General features: G+C 35.0%; 1 long non-coding RNA gene across 2 annotated transcripts; it reads right to left on the bottom strand.

Annotated features, from left to right (window-relative positions):
* On the bottom strand, positions 1-21,817 carry LOC124888123. 2 transcript variants are annotated; one of them, XR_007046104.1, is made up of 3 exons: positions 21,036-21,817; positions 453-3,544; positions 1-368 (listed from the first exon to the last, which is right to left on the bottom strand). It is a non-coding gene; the product is annotated as an uncharacterized LOC124888123 (long non-coding RNA). The 2 variants fall into 2 exon arrangements; XR_007046103.1 differs by lacking the exons at positions 1-368; positions 453-3,544 and adding an exon at positions 13,477-13,726.
* Positions 21,818-24,443: the final 2,626 nt, after the last annotated feature.

The raw sequence follows: 24,443 nt of genomic DNA, 5'->3' as shown, positions 1-24,443 counted from the left end.
TTGATCTAATAAAACATACATCAATTTATTCAGTTTCCTACATTCCTATTACACCTATCGAGAAAGCCAACACCAACAACAGACCATACAATAATTTTTTTAGGCCATTCTCTTTTTCTTCGGCCAAAAATCAACCTACGCTTTAGTTGATCCCTCTCTATTTCGATTTCTTTTAGTGATCCTTTCAAGTAATCACTTTGCTCTCCGGTTTCTTTTAACAATGTCATAAGTAGATCTCTATTTTCTTCATATTTTCGAAGCCTTTGTAGTATTTGAAATTTGGAAACGCCTTGAAAATTTGATGTCAATGGGCTACTCGTCGGTGAGTCTTCCTCAAGCCACTTAAAAAAAGAGCATCCGCCATTATCCTTGACCAAAAAAATAAGTTATTACATGAATTTTCTTACTTAAATAAAAAAATAGATAAATCACATATTCATGTACGCACTCACCTTTCTAATCTTACAGTTAAAGAATTTTCGACCTGGATTCGAATTGGTGCGTGACGTCCTCAAAATAGCTGGATTACCACAACGACAAATGTAGGACACTTTTGCATTTGATGTTTGGAATGCTTGCGACATTGTAGTTGTTTAAAAATGAACAAAAAAATAAAACAAAACAATGAGAGTGCTAAAACAAAAATAGCTTTCCTTTTATACAAGAAAGGAAATGAGATATTACCATCGGATATAATTTAACATGTACTTTATTACCGTTGTAAAAATATGATATTTAAATTTTATTACTGCTGGACCACTTTCACAGGCCTTAAATATAATCTATGTCTTCTCATGCGTTGGGTAGATGATGGACCATATAAATCGACAGTCGGTCAATGCTAAGATATATAGTGAAACGGTCAAAACAATATTAGTACATAATCAAAAATATAAATAATTAAATAGATAAAATTGATTTGAGGGCCATCGAATGTGTCCAGTATAAATAATAGACTTAAAGCCTTGTCAACAATATACTGTATTGGTTTATTACCCTTAGTAGCATATTTAGAAAAAAAAGAATAATTAATTAATAAAATAATAAATAATTAAATTTTATGCAATTAAAGGAGTTTAACAAGTCATGTGATCGTATAAGAGTCCACGTAAATTGAAGAAGGTGATCAAAGATGCGTGAGGATGGGTAGTGGATGAACCTCACAACATACTTGTGCTTTGGTAAGCATTGCCCTAAGGATGTTGGTTGTTCAACCACAACTCATCACCTCACTCATCTTTGATCACCACCTTCAATTTACGTGGACTATCATATGATCACATGATTTGTTTAAGCTCATTTAATTGCATAAAATCTAATTATTTGTTATTTTATTAATTAATTTTTTTTTCAATATATGTGCTACTCATGGTCTAAAAATAAATATCATCGTCTAGTTATTTAATTGTGAAAGTGGTTCACAGTCGTGAGACCCTCCTCCCACACACCCATATAATCACCACCCGCGATAACTACCTCAACTACTGCCATTATAAACCACACTAATCGATAATAGATTAAGGTATCGGTCTATAACTAGTCGATGACTGGTTGATCACTGGTATGAAAACCTCCATACAAAAATGGGAATGAACGGATTTTGGACATAATCAATGCCCTCCTAGCTAGCACTGGGATGGAGAAATATATGTGTACGGCTTATAAATTATTAGAATATATCTAATGACGAGGTATTGAGTGGATTTGAAAAGCCTTTCAAGCTAGTAAAATGGTGAAAAAATATTTTTTGCAATTTTTTTAAAAAAGATGGAACAACAATGGAGGCAATGACCAAGAATGGAGATTTTCAGTTGTGATGAGCAAGATTTCATCGGAAAATGGCCGAAAAAGTTGCCGAAATCAAAAAATATTGGTGAAAATCGTGAGCTCCTATTAGTGGCTTCTTGGACATTTTTCTAATTAAAATAGGGAAATATGAAAAATGGTGAAAATATAAAAAATGGTGAAAAATATTAAATATAAAATAGATGAGGTGGAGACTAAAGTGTAAAGTTTTAAACTTGTGTATTAAGGTTGTATATCAGAAGTGATGATGTCATCCTAGTGTCTAAATACTTAATTTTTTAAGACGTGTCTAAAAACTTAAAAAAGTTTTCAAAGTATTTATTTTGCAAAATGGCCCCAGTAACTCTACCACATCACCACATCGATTAACTCTAGCCAACATTTCTAGATATTGTACTCATCAACTAACTCTAGTTAATACTCTTAGTAGCTCTACCCAAGAGAAATATCAAGAATGGTGAAAACAAACATGACTAAAACAATAGATGATTCGACTAACTAACTCTAGTTAATGCGACTCAACCTAAAGACTTAGACAAGTGAAATATTTATTATCCTTTTAACATAGGAGTAGATTTACAATTTAAGAATGGGAGATACATGACTCAAAAATATAACAAACACTAAAGCTACAACTCATCAGGTCCCTTTGTTGAAATAAGCAATGTTCTTCTCGTAAGAGTGGCTTTTGCTTTGGAAGATAAATTTTTTGAGCTTTGCAAAAACTAGGTTTTGCTCTAGTAACTTTAGCTTACATAAGAGAGAGAAAAACCTAGGCATCATCTGTTAGAGTATGAGCCCTCCTAGTTTGCCTATCTGTGGAACAAGTAAGTAAACGTGGTTCACAAAAGTAAATACTAAACACAGTATTTTTACGTGGAAAACACCCGACTCAAGAAAGGTGTAAAAAACCACGAACTGTACCTCTACAGGATTTAACCCCAACTTCACTATGATACTTGAGCCTCAATAATCAACAAAAATACAAGACTTCTTGTTAACTAGGGATTAAAACTTCTAATTCCTATCTTTACAAAAACACAAATCTTCCCAAGATAAGTGTTCTCAAGTCTTCGAGTTTCCAACTTGAAAACACAATTCCTAACTCATTTTATAGATCACTGAGACTAGAAAAATGACTCATTACAACTCAAGGAACCTACCTACTACACAGTCTACAACTTGCTAAGTAAGGAAACAAGTTCTTCTTCAAGTATGTGAACTTTTATGCTGATTGTTGATTTTCTTTTCTGTGCATTCAGTCCATTACTTGATTGTGCTTTGTTGTATATATGCACCCTGATAATTTCTCCTGTAGTAGAGTCCTTCTTGATTTCTGCTTATTTCTTCTTTAGTCTATCAAGTAACTTCACTCCTTGTTGTAGTCGTTTCTCCTTCCCTAGTTAAATAGGACTCTTTTTGCTTTATCCTTTTTCCTTGCAGAACCCTTATCACAGTTGGACTTCTAGATTAACTTAACTTCTGAATATTTGCATTTTTCATCAACTTTATTGAAGTGATAAGTGTTTGAGAAGGTTCCTGAATATTCTTGCTTATCCACTTCTATCTATGCGCAGTATCATCTTATCAACAGCCTTGCCTACAGCTTTTATTTGTACACTTGAATGGACCAGCTTTCACAACATGTTTCATTCATATGTCTATCATAAAAAATCCACATGCCTTAAAAAATTCTCCTTTTTTGATGATGACAAACATAGAATCACATCACAGAATCCTGACATATTCAATAAGACAATTGAATAAAAGAATAGCCCAGAATGAAAAAGGTTAGTCATTGAGTTATAAGCATTGCATAGCCTACTCTTCCACCTTTTGACATCATCAAAAAGCTGGTTCAATAAGTGAATAACATCTAATAATTCATGTCCATTGAGGCTATCACTAAGACAATTAAAATTCAGAATAAGAGAACATGAATGCAATATGATAAAATAGGAGCAGAAAATAGTATAACAACTAAGACCATTTCATTCATTTGCAGAGAAGACTGCATATACCAAAAAGTAAAATAAAAGAGAACAAGCTATCATGAAAAAGGAACAAAAGGAGATAGGCTGAAGATATCAGGGAAGAGACTAAGTAGAGGAAGAGGAGGGAATAAGAGAGGTGAATTTTCTAATAACATCTGCATTTTCAGCTCTCTCTTTTTCCAACAAGGAATTAAGGGAAGCAATTTGAGCATGGAGAATCCCTTTTTCTTCTTCATGAGCAGCCTGTGCAGCTTTCAAGGCTGCCTAAGCAATTTCTACCCCAGCCTGTTTCTCAGCCAATGAATTTCTCAATCTTTGCATCGAATTATCAGCACTCTTCATGGAAATAGGTAGTATCATATGATTCACATGCCTTATGATATCTTTGGTGGTCTGTGAAGACCACACTTGAACAGAAACACCAAAGTCGTCAAATATAGGGGTGATCCAGAATTGATAAGGTAAAGCATGTCCACTTACTTCCTTGAGTAAAACCCTCTGCATATGCTTTAGTATGAGTCGAGATAGATCAATTCGGACTTCAGTATCCAATAATTCCATGAGAGTGAGATCAAGAAAGCTAACTACAGTCCTCTTTTCCTTCCTAGGAAGAATCATCTTATGCACTACATCAAAGTACAGCTGGTGAAGAGGAGACATCTTCCTCTTAAACACTCTTCTATGTTTGACCAAGTGGGGATTCCCAGAGAACATTCTACATATGTCAAGAGCTGAAGCAAGATTGTCAAGAGGTGGCCAACTTTCTTTGACATAGTGACCTCACCCCCCAGAAGGAATATGTAGAATCCTAGCAATGTCAGCAACATAAAGGTTCATGGTAACCTTTTTGACAGTGGTGGAGAACAACTCACCAATTACCACCCCATTTGTATAAAACTCATACACTTCAGGTTTAGCAAATCTACGCTAAAGATCACCCTAAAGAAATAAATGTGACCAGCCTTGAAAATCCAATTTTTCCAGTAACGCTTACATATCAAGCCCTCCAAAACCACTAACAACCCTCCCTCTAGCTAATTTTCACTTTTGAAAGTAAAGTGATGAGCCTCAGGTGTATCCTTATGAGAAGATGAGTGGGGAACTTCAAACTCAGGTTCCAACTCATCAGTAGCACCTGGGGTAAAATCAGAGTTAGATAAGTTAGAAAAAACAGATGAGGTGACCTATTTCTTGAGACGAGTAGAAGACTTGGGAGGGGAAACTTTTGAGGAGGAGGACCCTTCAACAGTAGAAGGAAATTTTGAAGAGGAGGAAGCCTTTTGAGTAGGTTTAGAAGAGAAGTTCGTGGGCAACGAGGGTTTTGGAACTTTGGCCATGATGGTTTTTGTCTTTTTAAAAGATCGAAGTAGAAGATCAGGAGAAGATGCACGAGGAGGAGTGAGATCAAATTTAGCCACACGTTTCTTTTTGCTGGCTCGAAGAGCCTCAACCAAGGAAGCATCTTCTCGTTGTTTTCTTCCTCGAGTGTGAGGAGTACGAGGGATAGCAACATTTGGAGAAGATTCTGGAAGGGCAGTGTTATGAACAGTGACAGGAATGAAAGAGGGTTTTCCTGGGAGCTTGGACCTGGACCTTCTAGGAATTAACTCTGCAATAGAAAGGTCATTTCGGTCACTAGGATTATCATCATCTTTAATAATTTGGAGTGGGATAAGAGGAGGAAGGAAAGGTTTCGAAGAGAATGAAGAACGTGAAGAAATTTGGGTAAAAGAGTTTGGAAAATATCTTAAAGCAGCAAAATCGATGAATTTCTGGGAGAGTGAAGGAGGAATTAAGGGACGTAAGGTGATGTTTGGATGAAGGATAAGTGCAGTGAAGGGATTTGGAACAGAGTCAGTGAAGGAGGAAAAAGAAGAGGAAGAAGATGAAGAGAATATTGCCATTGTTGCATCAAGAAGGCGTTCTTGTGTATGAGGAGGGTGCAGAGAATTTTTTGGTGTAGAAACAAGATAAATAGAAGCGTATTTAAGAGAAAAAAATAAGGAAGTTGAAGAGGTGAGGGACTATATTTAGCAGAGAGTAATGATAAGTGTTTCAGTTCTAATAGGAAAGGAAGTGGTAGCTTTTTGACAGGAAAGAAACTCTTTGTGTTTTGGCGGTTTAAATGGACCAATAAGGAACCAGGAAAACAACTTGTTTCCCTTTAAGCTACTTTAAAGTAATAATAATCATACCTGAATGACAAAATAGACAAAATGTTTATGTAATCAAGGCTTTCTGCAAAATCAACACACACATGTTAATCAAACTCTAAAATCTTGGACTTAGGATACACAAATTAATGTGTGAGACTGAATTAATTAACAATCACTTGTAAAATCAACTTATTCTAGTCAAGCATTGAGGGAGGCTTATGCAATTTTAATCATCCCCAAGGCGAACCTATTTTTTTCAAAGTGTTCTCTACTCAAGGCCTTAGTGAAAATGTCAGCAATTTGTTCCTCAGTAGAACAAAACATAATGGATATATGACCTTTTTCAACATTATCTCTAATAAAGTGATGCTTAATATCAATATGTTTGGTTCTCTTATGTTGAACAGGATTTTTAGCTATGTTAATAGCACTTGTGTTATCACAAAAAATAGGAACACAACCAACATCTATACCAAAGTCCATGAGTTGTTGCTTAATCCATAGCAATTGAGCACAACAAGATCCTGCAGCAACATATTCAGCTTTGAAGTCACGCAGATTAGAAGCCCAAACTCCTAAATGGAGTCTAGTATCTCTTATCTCCTTTTGAATTTAATTTATACTTGTCATGTTGAGTTTTAGAATGATACTAACTCTGGTTATTGAATTTTTTTTTTTAAAAGTTAACTTTACTTAATTATTAAATTTATGCTATCTTGTTATTTGTCGATCCCTTAGAATTAGTTTTAACATTTCCACTTTCGCAAATAACATGCGGCTATCGCTAACGAAAAATATTTTTTTTTCATAATCGGCTAATTTTTTTGAAAAACTCCTTACCGATATCTTAAATGAGATTAGCATAGTAATCTTCACAATTTTCTTTAAACTATAACAAAAGACAAATAAATAAAATTTTAGTTTTAACTTAATCAAGAAAGTTATCAAAACTTCAGATTTTCCCAAAGGAATTTATTCATCAACTTTAACCTTTTTTTTGTACATAACTCTAATGGTCAAACTATATTTTATATTTTTAATGTTCATTTGGGTTTTCAGATTCTTGAAAGATTAGAAAATACGAGGTATTGTACATTCTTTCGCTACCACGTTCAAAGTACATTGTATTACTTTCATAACAACTATCTTACATCATATCTATTAGTACCATTATTATTTACATCATAATATTTATTACTGTTTCAATTATTATTATTATTATTATTATTTACATCGTCATTAATACTACTATTATTACCATTATTATTATTGTCTCAATTTTGTCATGCCTATGTATTATGCTATCACATTTTTCTTTTCGCTTATTTCTAAATCTAAATCTATTTAAGTTTCACAAATTAAGTAAAACTTTGCATCTTTTCGCACTTTCAAATATATCTATATTCGCATTTCGTCTCAAATTATTCCACGCCTTAAAATATTTTTATTAATTTTATTTACCTATTCAATTTTATACATGCAAAGACAGCGAAGTTTTGCCTCTATTTTATCCAAATCATAAAATATATATATATATATATATATATATATATATATATATATATATATATATAAAAAGCTATTTTCATATTATAAGATATTCATGTAACATACATATCTATATGCGATGATTGCATTATTTCCTTGTACATGGTAGCATCACGTTTGTCATACCTTAAGTTTTTCTTTTCTTTATGTAAAATAACAAGTAGAAAATAACGATGAAAGTTTTCTTTTCACCATTTTCGTAAATAAATAAAAGCAATATTTTCCTAAACTAAGCGTAAGGACTATCTTCGGATAGGCTCTGAGGAGGGATGTCTAACACCTTCCCTTCGAGTAACCAAAACCCTTACTCAGAATCTCAAAATGTGTTTGATAGACTAAAATAGAGTTTTACAATAAAAAATGGTTTTTCCTAATTTTCCTAAAAAGTTAGGTAGCGACTCTAAAAATGATTTTCAAATCCCAAGAGTCACATTAAACACGTAGCCACCATACGTTGTGTGCTGTTTCTATCGGTTTGAAATAGAGCGCGACAATAGTTTCTTCCAAATCATACTCCTCATCTAGAGTAATCATATTGACTTCCTGATTTCCATGATTTGGCAAGGGGTTATTATTAACGTTGGGAGCTGCTGCGGTGCATTTGATGATACTCCTTCTTATTAGAGATTCAATTTGATTCTTCAAGCTGTAACAGTCTTCCATGTCATGCCCTTGGACTCTTGAGTGATAGGCGCACCGCTTTCTACCATCAAAGTTTCGAGAGGTCGGATCAGGGGCCTTTCCCTCAATTGGATGCAACAAATCGGCAGCCCTCAACCTTTCAAGCAACTGGGCTAAAGGTTCTGCAATCGGTGTGTAGGTGAGGGTATTTCTGGCTTCAAAGTTTGGACGTGGTCTGGGTGCATAAGATGGTCTATTTTGGTGAGCTGGAGCTTGGATAGGGACGTATGGTCTTGGTGGATTTTGATATGCTGAAGCTCGAGGTAGGTTATAATGCGGTTGAGTATTGTACACTGGGACGTGTGCAATAATTTGGGGGTTGCAAGAATTTCCAAGTCGATAGTATGGTGTGACGGCTGAGATGTCTTCCCTCTTTTTCTTATTACCATTAATGAAACTAGTATGCATGGCCTTACTCGCAGCTTGCAATGCAGCCATAGATTGGATCTTCCCCGACTTGACGTCTTTTTCTATGAAATCTCCCATTTTGACCAATTCTGCAAAATTTTGGCTCATCATCGACATCATCTTGTCAAAGTAAACACCCTCCTGTGCTCGAATAAAATATTTGGAGAGCTTACTTTCATCCAGTGGAGGCTGGATCCTTGCAGCCTCGGTCCTCCAACGTCATACGTATTCTTGAAATGATTCGGACGGCCTCTTCTGTATGTTAGCCAATGAGAACCTTTCTGGAGCAATCTCAGTGTTAAATCTGAAATGACTCATGAAATCCTTAGCTATTTCCCACCAGTTACACCACTTATGAGGGTCTTGTCGGGTGTACCAAGTCAAAGCTTCTCTCGACAAACTCCGAATGAACAGCTTCATTCTCAACTTCTCATTTCTTCCTACCCCGACCAACTTGTCGCAGTAAGCCTTCAGGTGTGCATGCGGGTCACCCTTTCCATCAAACACATCGAACTTTGGTGGTTTGTGTCCCACTGGCATGTCGATGTGTGGATGAATGCATCAGTCATCATAGTCCAAACTTTCAGTCCTTCTAGTGACTTGCATGTTTCTGAATGCTCTCTTTAGTCCAAACTTTCAGTCCTTCTATCGACCCTTCTTTACTTGACTGGACACATTTTCCTAGACCTACATACCGATCATCCTTATATGGAACCTTAAAAGTCACAGATGTTGAGAAGCCAGGAGCTTCGGTAGTGTATACAGGTGGCACAGGTATCTCACAAGTGACATGTGCCTCGGGTATGTGTTGCATCTCTGGATGGATTGGAACAATGAAGTTGTGAGTAGGAAATGGATAACCAGGCACCATTCCGGCAGTGGGTTGGAAAGCAGGCGGTACTTGAGCGTGTGGTATAATTTCTTCGTTAGCGGATGCGCCTGGAAGTAATTCAATACTTGGAGCCTGCAGCTAAGCGGGAAAGCTAGCTATTGTAAGCTTGGTTAGATCCTGCATTTGACGGAGTTCTTCTTTTAGGGCCTCAATTTCCTGTGCCATATTGGCCATTTGATCATCGTTCTGAGTATCTGATGACCTTTGAGAACTCTCGTTGCCATCCACTGGGATCATCACGGCCTTGTCTCTATTAGTCATTTTGTCTTTCGATTGAAGGTTGTATTGGGATTCCGTCAGTTTTTCAGTCGACACAAATCAACTTTTCTTTTTGTTTTTTCAGGGAATTAATAAGCAAAAGGAAAGATAGAAAGAAAAAGAAAAAGGAAACTATGTTAGTTTGGGCAATAATAAAAATGTAACAAGTAAATAAGACATATATACACCAAGTTGGCGACATCCAAATGCGTCCTAATATAGAGACTCTTTTTGGCTAGAGGTAGGCTTACGTTTCAATCAATTTGATGATAAAAGGTCTATTTTAACATATTTAGATTTGAGAATAATCACAAATTTCATTGAACAATGGTGTTTCAAAAGGTTACATAAAAATAGATCAACGACAGCTTGAAAGAAAGTGAAAGGATGGCTGCAAGGGCTTACAATGGGGTGGGCCATGTGGCTCTTTTTAGGGAATAAAAAAAGTACAATAGGAAAGGAAGTCTAAGGCCAAGTGTGGTCGTCGTCATCGTCATCTCCTGGCACAGAAAATAGTCCATGAAATCTTGATTATTTATCAGCCACTCTGGGTAGTTTGAATTATCCTCATTCATCACGGATTGGTCGCCTAGTTCCTCATTTGTACCTTTCCTAACATCGTCACTATCGTTTGGAGGAATTATGTCATCCACCGATCCCGAAACTACCTGTCGGTACATGGAGGTGGTAAGATACATGTGAGATAGTATTTCCCTCGCCACCTGACAAACTATGTCGTAGTCCACCAACCCAGGAATCCTTTCCCAGCTTGGTCGTGTTATTGGACCTACTTCTATTTTCTATGCGTAATACCCTGAGGTACACCAAGTTGTTTGTCCAATTTCTGCTGAAAGTATGTTCATCCACATTTCTTGCAGCTTTGTAATTCTATCCCAAGGCACTTGTTTTTCATAAGTAATTTCCGCTGGACCTATGGGCGACCATAAAGGGATGTTTTGTTCTATGCCGAATTGACGTAGAACTCTAAGTGAATCGTATGGTTGGATTCCTTCTAACCCAATCAGCTTAATAAAATAACTGGTGTACCTTCTCAACAGTGCTCTCATTGTGATCCTAAGAAGCTTCCATTAGATGGCATCTCCTATGAGGTACGTCAGATAAGCCCGCCATTCTCTGGTCCTAGTGGTGCCTCCCAAAATCTCAACCTCTATTCATGGTTTTGTATCATGTTGGGGACGTCCTCTAAGTTGTCTCCGATTGGCGCCCGTTGACAGAAGTGTTCCACGAACCAGACTTGAAGTAGCAAGTTACATCCACCAAAGAAATTATTCCCTCTTGAGCAAACTGACAAAGCTCGGAATAATTCAGCATTGGCACTAACGTTAGTTTCTCAAAACTGGTGAACATGGTAAAAACCAAAGTCATTAAGTTGATATTGATATGGCCTTTCTTTGAGGAAAAACTAGAATTCCTAGTAAGGCAAGTGCGAAAGCCATGGGGCGAACACTCTCCCACCTTGTTCTGCTACAAGCGAAGTCCTCTCGGTGATGGTCATAGCTCATTTGATATCCAAATCTTTCAAATAGGTAACCCAAGTTAACCCAACCGTATCTGATGATCGTCGGTGTATGGTCTGCCCGTAAACCCAAAGTATGCAAAAATACATTGTCGGTCATGGCCGATGGAACTAACGGCAACCTCCCTTCAAGAGACAAATCCGTAAGGCTACTGATGTCTTCCAAAGTTGGGGTGATTTCGAAGTCTATAAAATGAAATGTCACGGTAGACGGATCCCAAAACTCAACTAATAGTTGCACGAGCGCTTCGTTGGCCTGAATATCCATGAGGAACACCAAAGAGCCTAAGTGTTCTCTAACTTCGGCCTCATACACGGCTTGAATGTTTTGCCACCAGGTTTGTAAGTTTTGGGGGACTGAGGCAATCATTTGGATGTTTAGTAAGGTTTGGTTGGTATTTATCTGAAAGAAAGGGTAAATGATATGATAAGTCGTTTATCTCAAATCCATTATGTGTTTTAGTTTAGACCATCAACATCAATCATCACATAAAATATGTCGACGGGTTTGTAACCTTTGACAAAAGGGTGGTTTCCTAATTGCGATAACGATGCCTTGGACCGTCATGCCTAAGGTTTATGCAACATGACCTATTTCTAGAGTAAGATTTTTTTTTCCTAAAAATTTCGAGAGTGGGACTGAATATTTGCGAGAAGGCACACTAACCTAATTGCACCAACTCTGAAACTAAGGAATCTAAAGAGGTTTCGGAGGAGTGCAGGTACACCCCTCGCGTTTTCAGTGTGTGAATTGTATACGACCAAGACTCGATAGGAATAATGCAAGTGATAAAGCGAAAACAAGCAGTGTTATACAAACAAATAAGGAACACAAGTTTGAATTTGGCTTGTGTCCTTTCACAGAAAGCATGATATAAAAAATGAGCAAGCAAATAACACAATAAAGCACGAAATTCTAAACTAAGCATGTTAAGGTTAAAACTTAAGTTCAAAGCTTTCCCAGCAGAGTTGCCATTCTGTCGAGCCCCATTTCGAATCGGTCGAAACAGCACACAACGTATGGTGGCGTTAAATGACTCTTGAGATTTGAAAATTTATTTTTTAGAGTTGCCACCTAACTTTTTAGGAAAATTAGGAAAAATTATTTTTTATTATAAAACTCTATTTTAGTCTATCGAAAATATTTTGAGATTCTGAGTAAGGGTTTTGGTTACTCAAGAGGAAGGTATTAGGCACCCCTCAGAGCCTATCCGAAGATAGTCTTTACACTTAGTTTAGGAAAATATTAGGGAAAACCTTTATTTCGTTATTTGCTTAAAACAGTGATAAGAAAAGTTTCGTTATTATTTATTATTCAAAACAAAATTTAAAGTATATCAAACATGACGCTACCACGTACAAAAAAAGTAATGCAGTTATCGAAAAATATACATGTATTTTAAGTATGAAAAGAATGATAATATAATTTTATGTATTATAAAATTTAAAATCTTGTAATTCTATAGGAGAAATTAGAGAGATATGTGGATTTAAATACTTAATTATAATTATTTATGGAGTAAATAAAGTATCATATGGCAAAGGAGTTTATTTGTGACACGTACTTTCAAGAGTGTAAAAAACAAATGAATTATAGATGTGTCAAAATTATGTAAAAATAATAGTGATAATAAAAACAACTATGATAATAATAATAATAATAATAATAATAGTAATAATAATAATGATGATAATAATAATGAATTAAAATAATGATGATAGTTTCGATATGACAATAATAATATTTATAATAATTGAAATAATTGCAAATGTAATTGTGTAAATAATAACAGTAATAATAGATATGATGTAAAATAGCTGTTGTGAAAACAATACGATGTACCTTATACGTGGTAGTGAAAGAATGTATACACCTCACGTTTTCTTATCTTTCGAGAATCTAAAAACCCGAAGGAACATTAAAAGTATAAAATAAAGCTTAAACATTTTTTGTTAAAACTCTTTGAAAAAATCTGAAATTTGGATAACTTCCTCGATTAAGTTAAAACTAAAAATTTATCTATTTATCTTTTGTTATATTTTAAGAAAATGTGAAGGTTGCTAATCTTATTTAAGATATTGGTAATGAATTTAAAAAAAAAAAAAGTTAACCAATTATTATATATATATATATATATTTGGTGATAACCCCATGTTATTTGCGAAAGTCGGAATGTTAAAACTACTTCTAAAGGATCGACAAATAACAAGGTAACATAAATTCAATAACTAAGTAAAGTTATCTAAAATTAAATTTAATAACAAGAGTTAGTATCATTCTAAAACTCAACATGACAAAGTATAAATCAAATTCAGAGAAGATAAGAGATACTAGACTCCATTCATAAGTTTGGGCTTCTAATTTGCGCGACTCCGAAAGCTCTGCTCCTAGTAGCGATTGACCCAATGTTGGATCGAAACGATGAGTTCCATTGCGGAACTCCAACTTCCAAGTTCACATGTAAAATAAAAGGACAAGGATTAGTAACCTAAACAAACATTATTCGACGTCGGGATGAAATAATATAACATAAATGACCACTACAGAGAGAATAATCCGATAATGGCCCCCGAAACGAGAGGTTTTAAGCAAACCACTCACATTATACTAAAATAACATAACATCCCTCATTACAAACTGACCGTATTCAGTAAATATATATGTATTCAGTAAATATATATGTTCTCCTAACTAATTCCATCATAGCAAATTTGATGTGAATATTAGATTTTACATATTTAGTGATGATTACTTAAAACATAGTTTCTATAGAATAGGCAAATATTAATGATACTTAAACTCTGATACAAGTGAAATGGCCGCCTTAGCTTTCGATGGCATCATTCAAAGTCACTACGTGAAGAATCAAGCTTTGGTCCCATGGAGGGCACGGGATCATACTTGTAGGGGTTATTTTGAGCATTCCATCAAACAAACCCGTGTGTGGAAGATTGCTTGGAGCCTTGAAGACTAGAGGACTCATGGGTTTGGACCACATTTGATTTCACGGTTTTGACCATTTTTATTAAAGTCATTTTGGTCACTTAGCCTCAAGGTTATTTTGGTCCTTTAGCCTTGTCTAAATGACACTCCATTGCCACCTACCTCATTAAGGGCATTGGATTCATTTTATCTTCTTTTGTAATGTACTATGTATAGTCTATTTTAGGTCATTTCTCTTTAGTTAATGAATGATGAACATTTGAAAGACTTATTCTCTCTTTGGAGAGTGCAACACCTTAGTATAGTTCTTAGTTAGGGCTTGGAAAAGTCATCCTTAGTATAGGGCTTGGAAAAGCCAATATTGTTTTTTGCTTGGAAACGGTGGATCTTGAGGTAAGTGATTCCCTTGGCGGTCACCGTAAGAGTGTGATGTTGTTGTTACATTAATTAGGGGTTTAGTGTTTGAATCACACTTTTTTCCTAAGTCTTGTAACAAATCTATATCTCACTATCTATCATTTTATTCTTGTAATCTTGTTATTGTTTGTAGTGGATTGTTTTTGTGTCTTGTTGAATTCAAAAATTTGTATTCTTGTTGTCATCTTGTTCTTCATGATTTGTGGTTGTTTTGGGTGTCAAATACACCTTTGTTTCTTGTATTCTTGTTGTATTTGTCGAATCTGAGTGAGGTCTCCATTTGATCCACGATTTGTTGTGATTTGTGGACTGTTTTGGAGGGTGTATTGGACTGTTTTATGGCTATTTCGTGTTCCTCTTGTTTTTCTTGTATCATTTATTATCAAAGCATGACTTGATCTTGTTCCTGCAAGACCAATCTTGGGTTTGGTAGTTGAAAAATACAAAAAAAAACGTTGTGTCCTTGGCCGAGAAGTTGGATTCTTCTTCTTGTTGTCTTGGCTGAAAAGTTGAGTCTAGATCTAGGTGTTCTTTTGTTTGATTTCTTGTTTCTAGTGTTAGCTTTCTTCTTCTCTAACACTCTTGAGTCTAGATCTAAAATTGAGCTTGAATTGTTGAGATGGTTGTTGTGAACAAGTTATTGGCCGTGTATTGATGGTTGTTGTTCTTGGCCGTGTGGTGACCTTTCTTGTGGACTTGGGCTGGACGTTTTTGGTGTTGTTATTGTTCTTGAAAAGTTCTTGTGTTCTTATTGTTCATCCTAATCTTCACCCCTTGTTAAGACCAAAACACCACACTAAAGGACTTGGCCGTTTGTTGGAAGTTTGTAGTTGACCTTTTTGTTGCAGAATTGTTGTTGTTCTTGGGAGATTGTTGAAGTGTTCTTGATGTTCTTCCAAACCGTCATACCTTGTTAAAATAAAGTGAAAGCTAGATCCAAAAAGGTGAAGAAAAAAGTGTGAGAACTTTGTTAGTCTTAAAAGACTTACCATCACTCACCAAGAAGTCAATCACATCTCAATCACTTTTCCAAAAAAACAAGTGTTCATGTTTTTAGGAAAAGTACTACAAAAGTCAAGTCTTAAAATTTGAAACTTAAAAAAAAAAAGGCTCAAGACTTATTCTTCCCTCCTTAAAACAAATTTCACCCATCCAAATTAAAATTGGTCAAGACTTGGGCTTTGGAAAATAAAAATTGTAGAAACCGCAACCAATACGTGGCGTTCACGTCATCAAGTTACAGTTCATGCATCTTTGGCTCAAATTTTAGATTATTAGTTTCACTTTATTGTTTCCTTAGTTTCCTGTCTTGATTCTAGAATTAATTAACAACTAGTAATAAGCTACTTAGTTGTAGATTAATTGTTGAATCCGTTCCTTTCGTGTCTTCGTTATTTGTGTGCTTTTTCTCATTTTTAACTCGTACTAACTTCTTTGTTTCAAGTTCGTAAGTAAATTTTATTTTTGTGTCTTGAGTCGATCAAACAAGAATCTATTCCGACCGCTAAGTAGAATTGGCATTCTATTGACTACCGGAGTATAAGCAACTTTCAATATTCGCTGCTCCAATTGTGAGAATCACAAAGGTGAGTGTATACGAGTGTTAGTGAGAAGCTTTACTACTAATCTTGTTTGTTCATTCTGTAGGTACAAAGGTGATATAAGGGGAATATGTCTTCGATATCCGGGGATTATTGTGACTACAACATGGGAGACTATGATTGTAGTGAGGGGTTTTATGGTTACGAATTTGAGGGAGATTGTGGGGGATATGAAAATAGCCATGATCAAAACTTAGGCAGATTTGAGGGTCTCGGGTTTAGGGGAGAAAATGAGGGAATGATGTGCCTAGTGCTTATGGTGAATTTGGAGATGATGTAGGACCTCTTGATGGTTCTTATGATGAAGTTGGGGCATGTGAAGAGTCTTATACTTCCCACTTTGAACCTACATTTGGTGTTAGGTATAACCCTTCATTCGTAAAGCTTATGAGAGCTATGATGAGAGTACGCGTGTAGAGTGTGAAAGATCATATTCTTTACCTTGTAGTACTTCTTATCAAGGTCGACATAGTATGATTGGTTATACTAGCTATAGTAGAGGTTGTCCCATAAGAAGAAGAAGGTAAGCATCTTCAAAATCGATGGGTACTCGTATGCCTTACAATGTTGATCCAAGGAGGAGTGTACACTCCCAAAAGGTGACTATTTGTGGGATACCAGGCTGCCTTATGGTGTTGAATGATAGGTACTATGGAAACTACATTCTTCCGTCCATGGTTGACTACTTGGGGTTATTTCGAGAGCCTTTACTTGTTCCATACTACTTGGGCGAGTTCAAGGTTACCGAGAGGGTAAAAGTTGTCTTCTCCCAATTTGATTATCATAAGGAGGTGTGGTGCGATGTTTTTTCCTTAACCTATGGTCATATGAGCTTGGGTGCCAATTGGTTTGCGCGACATCAAGTTCCTAATATGCAAAATTGGCCTAATGTTATAAGAGACCAATGGGGAAATCGCCTCATAACGTACTTGCTACCCAAACTGCAAAGGGACATGCTTACCTACTCCAATCTGATTTATGATGAGAGACAAAAGATTGAGAGGAGTAAGGGAGTGCAAGGTGGTAATTCGAGAGTGGAAAAAAGAGAGGATATGTGGAGCGAAGTGAGGGGATTGCCACCAAACCGTGCTAACATTGGTTGTCCTTCCAATTCTAAGGACATTTGTGTAGGTACCAACATACCAAGCGAAGACGAACAATGCCAAAAGAACGTTGCTGCCCAAGCTTGTAGAGGACCTTCACCTCACGGCAAGGAAGAGTCTACTCAAGATCTTAAAGGTAAAATAGCTAACTCTTACACTTTAGTGCATGTGAATGACAATTGTGTGGCTAGTAAGCCATTGAGTGTAAGTAGTAGCTTGCTTATTTATAAGTCTAATGATTCCTTGTCTCTTGTTGATGATGTACATATTGTGAGTTTGGATACACTAGTTAATCCTATTGATGACGAAATTGAATCTTCTTGTAAGATCAATATATGTCCACCTAGTGTTGAAGCATATACGTTGAACGGAAGTACATCGTCTTATGTAATTGGTGTTGATCAACTTGTTTGTGAAAATTGTCCCCCACTTAAGTATGTGTGTGATGTACTTAATAGAACTCAAGTGAGTGAAGTATTTGAAAATGTTGGTCAACAAAGTGGGAGTGAACCCGAGATCTCTTATTGGGGTAATCTTGTGTTTGGAACATCCTTGAAACTTGATATTAATCATTTAGAGTGTGAGGAACTTGCTTATTCCAAATCTGTCTGTGAGGTAGATCACACTCTCTTTAGGTGTAATATCTTATTTGAAGATGATCTAAACACTTCTAATAAAGCTAGTGGTGAAAAATGATGGTATAGCTTGCCTTGGAAGCTATAGCCTATATGCTAACCCACTTTGGTGTGATAACATTACTCCTAAAGATGGAAATCTCTTCTTGGAAGAAGAGAGTACTCTTAGGTGTAGTTGCGGAAGCTACTTCTTCTTTTACTTTGTGTGACTTTATTGTTGAGAGTACTCATGGTTATTATTGGGAAACTAGTAGGGAGTACACACATGAAGGCACCTTGGTAGAAGTCGATTTGAGTGATACCTTTCTCTACTCTCTATTTGCTTTGGATGATATGTATGCTATTATAGAGAGTATGTCATTTAGTTTGGGTGTAGACCACAGAAAGGGGAGTGTTGTCTAGACCCGTGTCTATGGCCACTTTTCCCATTTGACCCCGGTGCCAAATGTAGAAAGGGTGATGTTGGTGCACCCAACTTGTTGCTTTGTCTACATGGCAAGCAAAGTACTCTTGGTGTATCTCATAACCAAATCCTTTGTACATCTTTCATTGAGTTTTTAATACTCACTTCAAAGGATTCTTGGTTATACTTCAAGTATGTACCCCATTGGCGTGATGATGTTTATTATTGTGGTAACCCTAACCCTCATTCCATAAGGATGTGGTGCTTGTTTGTCCTTTCTCTTGTTTTGCAAGGTACGGATTCGAGGTCGAATCCTTTTCAAGAAGAGGAGGATGATACAAGTGAAATGGACGCCTTAACTTTCGATGGCATCATTCAAAGTCACTACATGAAGAATCAAGCTTTGGTCCCATGGAGGGCATACGATCATACTTGTAGGGGTTATTTTGAGCATACCATCAAACAAACCCGTGTGTGGAAAATTGCTTGGAGCCTTGAAGATTATAGAATTCACGGGTTTGGACCACATTTGATGGTTCACGGTTTTGGCCCCTTTTATTAAGGTCATTTTGGTCACTTAGCCTCAAGGTCATTTTGTTCTTTAGCCTTGTCTAAATGACACTCCATTGCCACCCACCTCATTAAGGGCATTGGAGTCATTTTATCTTTCTTTTGTAATATACTATATATAGTCTATTTTAGGTCATTTCTCTTTAGTTAATGAATGATGAATATTTGAAAGACTTGTTCTCTCTTTGGAGAGTGCAACACCTTAGTATAGTTCTTAGTTAGGGCATCCTTAGTATAAGGCTTGGAAAAGCCAATATTGTTCTTTGCTTGGAAACGGTGGATCTTAAGGTGAGTGATTCCCTTGACAGTCACCGTAAGAGTGGCGTTGTTGTTACATTAATTAGGGGTTTAGTATTTAAATCACACTTTGTTCTTAAATCTTGTAACAAATCTATATCTCACTATCTATCCTTTTATTCTTGTAATCTTGTTATTGTTTGTAGTGCCGTTTTTTTGTCTTGTTGAATCCGAAAATTTGTGTTCTTGTTGTCATCTTGTTCTTCACGATTTGTGGCTGTTTTGGGTGTCAAATACACCTTTGTTTCTTGTATCCTTGTTGTATTTGTCGAATCCGAGTGAGGTCTCCATTTGGTCCACGATTTGTTGTGATTTGTGGACTGTTTTGGAGGATGTATTGGACTGTTTTGTGGCTGTTTCGTGTTCCTTTTATTTTTCTTGTATCAAACTCTCAAACCCAAAAAACCGATGAGAATACCATAATCCAGAAGATTTCTAGTTTAAAGGTTTTAGAACATAATTAACAATTAGCTAATCTCTTCTAGTTGTTCATTCATAAGGGGGAAAAAAACGCGACCCATGTTTATAAATATCGAGGTCTTTAGTTTGAAATTTTCACCAAACGAGGATAATTAACGAACTGCATCCTTTAATAGTTGCCCTCCATTTGTTGCCAGAGGAATCATGTAAAACTCACTGGGAACACACAAGAACAAAACAAGCAACTCCTATACTAACTTAGTGACTAAAATACAGGTGTACATGAGGGTGTGAGGATATTAACAAGAGAGATGGCAAGCTTTCAAACTTAAATTTTACAATTTTATGAGAATTTTTTAGTTACAGGGAGTTATTAACCATGAAACTATAACAAGAAATTTAACACCAAACCATATGAGACTATCCTTTTTTTTTCAAAGCCAAATCCCTAATCAACCACCATGAGCAAATTCAACCAATATTGACTTTTAATGAAATCCAAGTAATGGGGAGGACTAATTAGTAGAGGCATATAAGAAAAAAGAAAATAAAGTAAGTGACATGAACAAATCCCACACTTCAACATGCTTCTATATTTTATCTTTAAACAACAATACCATCCCAACATCATTAGTACAGAAGGAAAGTGAATAGGAATAAAGCAAGTCCGAGCAAATTCAATTTGAGAGTGTTTGAGTGTTGATGTTTATTCAAATTCGCAACAGCATCATGGCAAATTACTTGCTACAGACTCAAAATTTCGCAAGGAAATGATCAAAAGGACGAAAGGAAGATTAATACCATGCTGATTTTTAATGCATATAGAGCAAAAAGGGCTCTTAACTACTCACCCAGGTTTTAAAATTATGATGTGAACATAGCCATACCTAAACTTATTTGCAGCATGTAATATGAGAATGCTAGTTACCGATTTTGAACACAAAACCAATAGATTCTAAACGCAAACAAAATAAAAAAAAATTCCAATACCTACAGGATGATAATTTGTAAATCTAAAGCATAGAGCAAATCAAGAACACCTGTTTTCAGTAGCAGTGACTCGAATCCATATTTCTAATAATCCTATGTGGATGCAAGCAGCCACATATAGTAACAAACCAGACGAGTGATGACTGATCCAAGGCAAGATAGTTCGTATATTCCTACAACTCAATCTATAAATAATATAAGGAGAATAGACTAAATGAATATGCACCTTAAAAGGCCACGATGTACAGAATTGTATTCACAGAGAACAAGAGACAATACCAACATATACTTAAAGCCAAAATAAGTAATATATCCAGATAGCCAAAATAGACAAAAGAGAAGGGGATTAAGGCGAGATAAAGGCCGAGTGTTTACCTTGTTTTGGGCAGCAAACGTGAGGCCTCCGTCAAGATCTTCCGGCGAGCAAACTCAAAATCAAAATTCAAACTTACACTAAAACAATAACAGAAACTTGCAGCCCTCACAATCCCTTTCTCCTAATCTTTTTTTCTCTTCTTCTCTCCCTCTCTTTTTCTTTTCACGGATCTGAGATCTCCTAAGGAATTTTGTTTTCTCCCTCTTTTTTTTCATATCTTCCCCTCTCAGATCTCCAACTTTTTTTTTCAGTTGTTCCTTTCTCCGATTTTCCACCTCTTCTTCGCTCTTGTTCCCTTGTCCTTCAATGGGTGAGCGAATACACGTATATATAGCAAAATCTAGATTCAAAAATCTGGATTTGAAACCCAAAAATAAAGAAAATGGTGGGAAAACGAACTTGAATTTTGAACTCAAATCAAAGTCTTCTCTCTCCATATCTCAACTTTTCAAAACTCTTAAATGATAGATTGAACCATTTCTAATTTATTTTCACTCATTGGGACTTATTTTTCCTGCTCTTAGAGGATTTGCGAGCTGGAGGGGCTGATTTAGGGGAATTCTCACAGGTGTGGCAGGTGGGTCTTCCATGGACGCAGGCTAGGGTGAGGATTAGGGTTTCTTTGTTTGGTGATAATGAAGGAGAGGGAGAAAGGGAGGAGAAAGGAGCTCTGGTTTTGTGTATTTTGGGAAAATGAGGATAGTGACTATACGATGGTCTTCTTGAAACAAACAACACGCGTTTTCTGGTTCTTGACAGGTGCATGGGATGATTTAATTAATGCTAGTCTTGACAAAATTGACTAAAATTTGGACCGTCCATCATTTTATCGAACGGTTTTTATTTAATATATATATATATAATATTTGTGACTCTTGGATTTAAAATAGATTGACTGGTCAGGTTAAATTTTATCTATTGAGGAAAAATGGTAAAGCGATCATAGCAATTACACTAAGTTTGGACTGATATTCGGACTCTTTGCTAAAATTCATAAAATAAGAGTTGGGCTCGGGCGAAAAAATTAAAAAAATAAAAAAAAAGTTAGATTATTGTTAGCCTGAATACTCTTTTTCTATTGAAATTAGATTTATCATGCTTCCTGATATTCTAAAAATTATTTTTAGTTTAACGTATATAAGTTACAAATATAACTTGTACAAATATCCGACTTAATTTTTTGCGACTTTTCTGTTAACAAAATATGTATATATATATATATATATGTATATATATATGTGTGTATGTGTGAAAATAAGAATATAATAAAATACATAAAAAATAAAAAATATATGTACATCTTGTAAAAGATATATTTTTTGTAGTAAAAAAATATATACATATAAGATCACAATACTCCCCCAAAAATACAGTTCGAAAGAATGTGGATGCGACTATCAAAAGATATATATTTTGCGATTTTGATGTCAAAATATTTAATTATATTCAATTAAAATAATTTTATAAATGAAAATAAATTCCTTTTTTATTAAAACTTGTAGAAATATAAACAAAAATACGAATTTAATTTTTTATTTAATTTTTTTTAAAAAAATATCTAGGGCCGAGGAGCATCGAAAAAAGTAATTAAGGAAAAAAAGACGAGTCAAAATTGGGTGTCAACACAAATTCAAATTATTTTTTATCAAATTCAAATATTGGTTAATAGGAGTCGATTCAAATTATTTTTTATCACAATATGAATTGTAAAATAATAGAATAAACATAAATAATAGTGTTCATTCAATATTTTTTACCACAATATGAGAATTTTAAAATATATATATATATAAAATAAATAATTAATCAGTAAAATAAATTTTGTTGCCAACAAAATAGATTTTTGTTGTCAAAGTACTCATTGGCTAGTTCTTAATATGACACTTGGCATAATTTTATGCAAACTTTTTTGCTTTATTATATATATAGATTATTTAACTCCACCTCCTATCTCCTACCCTCACCCCACAAGCCATTCTATCCCCCCCCCCCCAAACCCCCAACCCAAAATAAAATTATTTTAATTTTTTTTTAAAGAAAATTTTAAACTTCTTTCTTATCTCACCCCCTACGTTAACCCCGATCCCACTCCTTACCATACCCCCACTTCAATTTTTTTTTTGAAATTCAAAATTTTTTTCTTACCCCACGCTCACTCACCCCTACCTCTATCCCTACCCCACCACTTACCAGTCCCTCTCCCAAATCAATTCTTTTATTTTTCAGAAAGTTTTAGAAAAAATTTCTTATCCTACCACCACCTCCTACTAGCCCCCTACGCACCCCCCACCCCATGCACCTGCCCACAAAAAAAATATTATTTGAAAAGTTTACAACTTTTTTCTTACTCTACCGTTACCCCACCCTCAAATATTTTTTTAACAAAAAATTCATAATTTTTCATATCCCCCCTTGTCCCCATCCTATTCATTCTTGTTATTTTGTGTTAAATATATACAAATATTTTTTTAGAATATTTTTTATTTGCATAACGAACACAAGAAAATAAGTAAAAAATAATTTATTTTTCTAGAATTTTTTTCGTTGCATTCCATAACGAAAACACCCGTAGAATATACAAAAGCTGCATTCAAACTTTACATCTGTCGTTGGTGGTCATGTTTCAAAACACCAAAAGAAATTGAAATTTAGTACGATAAAAATGAATTCGATTGCATTTATTTTGATCTGCTCTTGTATTAATTTTATTAACATTTATATGAATTTAAAAACTTAATATGTTTACATGACATAATTTGTGACAGATTAGCAAGAAGAAATTTATTTAACATTTATAATTAGGGGTAGGCAAAAATCGAATTGACCGATAAACTGAACCGATAAAAATATTATTGGATTATTGGTATTGGGTTATTGAGTTAACGATTTCTTATTGGTTTTATAAAAAATCTTATTGGGTAAATGGTTCGATTTCGATTTTAGCTTACCGGGTTATCGGTTAAACCGATAACCCAATAAGGACACACTAAATTATTATTTTATATTCCTATTTATGTTATATATATAAATCTCTCTCTCTCTCTCTCTCTCTCTCTATATATATATATATATATATATATTATGCACGACTTATTGATAATTCAGTGATTCATAAAGTATTAACCCATTCAGGGCAACAAAGGCACAATATAAAACTCGACTATTATTGTATTGAAAAACTTGAAGCATTTATAGCTTCCAATAATTAGGATTCAATTTTTTTTCCGAACTAACATTCAGTTCAAGTTTGAAGATTCTTGTAAACTAAAATGTATTGCGTAAGATTTTGGCGGTAACTAAGATTTAATTTTTTTATGTTAGTTGTTACTATTTCTATTCTATAAGTATTTTCTTATTAGTTAAACCGAAAATCGAACCGTTAAGGACCAAAAACTGATAAACCGGAA

The sequence above is a fragment of the Capsicum annuum genome, chromosome 10 (assembly GCF_002878395.1).
Source record: "Capsicum annuum cultivar UCD-10X-F1 chromosome 10, UCD10Xv1.1, whole genome shotgun sequence".
NCBI lineage: Eukaryota > Viridiplantae > Streptophyta > Magnoliopsida > Solanales > Solanaceae > Capsicum > Capsicum annuum.
Note: the sequence above shows the minus strand (reverse complement) of the source record. Positions and strands in the feature narration are given on the sequence as shown.